This window comes from Lactuca sativa, chromosome 5 (assembly GCF_002870075.4).
Source record: "Lactuca sativa cultivar Salinas chromosome 5, Lsat_Salinas_v11, whole genome shotgun sequence".
NCBI lineage: Eukaryota > Viridiplantae > Streptophyta > Magnoliopsida > Asterales > Asteraceae > Lactuca > Lactuca sativa.
Window position 1 is genome coordinate 326,858,071 of NC_056627.2, and position 3,162 is coordinate 326,861,232.

Consider the following 3,162-nt stretch of genomic DNA (forward strand, 5'->3'; position numbering starts at 1 on the left):
GTGAGGTAGTTGATTCGATGTCTTGTTACTAGACTTAGGGCTGAGTTTGAACCCATGATTGAGGTTCAACAGTTGGCGATGAAGTTTCAGGACCTTCGTCAGACTACTGAGACTGTTGCAGAGATCACCGCCATGTTTCGAGAGATGGCTTTGTTAGTTCTGCAGTATGTGGAGAACGAGGAAATGAAGAATGCTTGTTGCCACGATATGATGAAGGATGATATTCGGGAGTTTGTGAGTATGTCTAGCTGCAAGACATTGGATGAATGATCGCTCGGGCTCGTGAGCGGGAGATTGATCTGGAGACTATATGGAAGAGGAAATCGGTTTAGGCACAGGTATCCAAGGGCTTGGGGAAGAAGCCCATGACTGTGCATTTGAGTTCGACGGGCCAACAGGGCACGAGTCAGTGCGGACGGTGTGGCCAGACTCACGAGGGGGTTTCTAGGATGGGTGATTCTTATTGCTTCAAGTGCATCAAGCCAGTCACTTCAGCATGGATTGGACTGCCACCATCACAACCCAGGGATTAGGTCTGACTTGATTTCATTGCAATCAGAAGGGCCACAAGAAGGTCGATTGTCTAAGCTTGACAGTAGGGGGAGCGGTAGTAGCACCCACTCCGGCGACATTGAGGATTACCAACGCCCGCCAGGGCAAGGCGGAGGCGCCAATGGTGAGGAGTCGAGCTTTCTAGTTGACAGCTAAGGAGGCTCGCGCAATGCTAGATGTGGTTATGGGTATGTATTTTCTCCTTATTTCATTATTTTCTTTGATGCTTATGCTTATTATTATATTATTGTTGTTATATAGGGGCGTTCCTAGTGACCGGTGTTCCAACCTTAGCTCTTTTTACTTCGGGCGCCACCCCATCGTTAGTATCTATTACGCTTAGTAGTAGGTTCGGTGATGCTCTAGGGGAGCTTGATTATCCATTAGAAGTAGAGATTACTGACGATCGTCCAGTGCGAGTATCGAGGGTGCATCAAGGTTGTGTTATGGAGTTATTCAACGGGCGGTATCTGATTGATTTGGTTCCTATTCCTTTACGTGAAAGCAAAGTGATCATGGGAATGGATTGGTTGAGCCCTAATGAAGCAATGATTGATTGCGGGCACCGGTTAGTTAGGGATCGAACCCCAAGTAGGGGGCAATTGGTTATTCTTGGCGAGGGTGCTCAGCAGGGACCGAATCTTTGTTCAACTAAGAAAGCTAACAGATATTTATAGCATGGATGTTCTTGTTTTGTGGCTTATGTGTTGGACACCAGATAAGAGAATAATTGGACGATTGATGATGTGCTGGTTGTTCGGGGGTACGTGGACGTGTTCTCGGAGGACCTACCCAGAGTGCCTCCAGAGAGACAGGTGGAGTTTCATATTGATTGAGTTCCTAGTGCAGTTTCGATAGCCAAGGAAACTTATTAGTTGACACCATCGGAGATGTAGGAGTTGTCTACACAACTACTGGAGCTGTTGGACAACAGATTTATTAGACCAAGAAGTTCACCCTGGGGAGCTCCGACAGTAGTTGTAAAGAAGAAGGGTGGATCTCACACGATATGCATTGATTATCGAGAGCTGAACAAGTTGACGGTGAAGAACCGTTATCCGCTTCCAAGGATTGATGATTTGTTTGACTAGATTTAGGGTGCGTCTTGGTTCTCCAAGATTGATTTGCAATCAGCCTATCATAAGATGTAGGTTCGGGATGAGGATGTTCAGAATACGACCTTCAGGACTTGTTATGGTCATTACGAGTTTGTGGCGGTGTCTTTTAGTCTCACTAATGTACCAACTGCATTTATAGATCTCCTGAACCGGGTTTGCAGATCAATGTTGGATCAATCAATCATCATGTTTATCAATGACATCTTGGTCTATTCTAAGATCAAGAAACAACATGAGGATCACCTGCGAGAGGTTTTAGAGACTCTGAGGAGGGAGAGGCTATATGCCAAATTCTCCAGGTGCGAGTTCTGGTTACACGATGTGCAGTTTCTAGGGCACATTGTGAACCAGAAGGGTATATTGATCGATCCAGCCAAGATTGATGTCATAATGTAGTGGGAGGTTCCGAGGTCTCCATCCAATATTCGGAGTTTCCTTGGTTTAGCTGGGTATTATCGGAGGTTTATCAAGAAATTCTCTAGGATTGCAGTTCCATTGACCAGATTAATGAAGAAGGCTGCTACTTTCCGTTGGGGGCCTGAGCAGCAGACGACGTTTGAGACCTTAAGTCAGAAGTTATACAAGGCTTCGATCTTGACCCTGCCAGAGGGTGTACATGATTTCGTAGTATATTGTGATGCATCGATCTTGTGATTAAGTGCAATTTTGATGCATAGTGGTTGTGTGATAGCCTATGCCTCGAGCCAACTAAAGCCTCATGAGGTAAATTATCCCACTCATGATTTGGAGTTAGGGCGGTTGTGCTTTCCTCAATATTTGGTGTCATTACTTATATGGGGTTTGTTGTATCATTTACACAAACCACAAGAGTTTGAAGTATTTGATGGATCAGCCAAATCTAAACATGAGGCAGCGTAGGTGGCTTGATGTGGTGAAATATTATGATTGTGAGATCCTTTATCACCTAGGGAAGGCCAACGTGGTGCCCAATGCTCTTAGTTAATTCCAGACAAATTCAATATTAATTATGATTAATAATTTATTCTGATTAATTCCAATTATGAGATCTTTTATCACCTTTAACTAATTATGAATTAATTCTGATTAATAGTTAATCAATTATCCCTTATTTTAATTTATTATTCATATAATAAATTAAAAAATCATTAACTAAAAATTTCGAATTATTATATTAATCACATAATATAATAACGAAACATTTTATCTTTCTCTCTTTTGATCAATCCAAATCATTTCCTGGTTATGAAGGCAACCTAAAATAGACTTTACTTTTATTAATCAACATTATACTAATTTATTTAGGACCTTAGACACTTAATCCAATACCTACAATTTGGAGGAGAAGAATCCAGGGACAGTTACACATATAAAGATGAGTTATGAAAACAAATTTAAATACTTTTCCATGCCTCTTGGTTACGCGGTAATATTTTTTATATTATGACTTCTTTACATTTAATGTTGTTACACATGTGTTTGTTTTAATGAGTAATTATAAATGTTTTTTTAG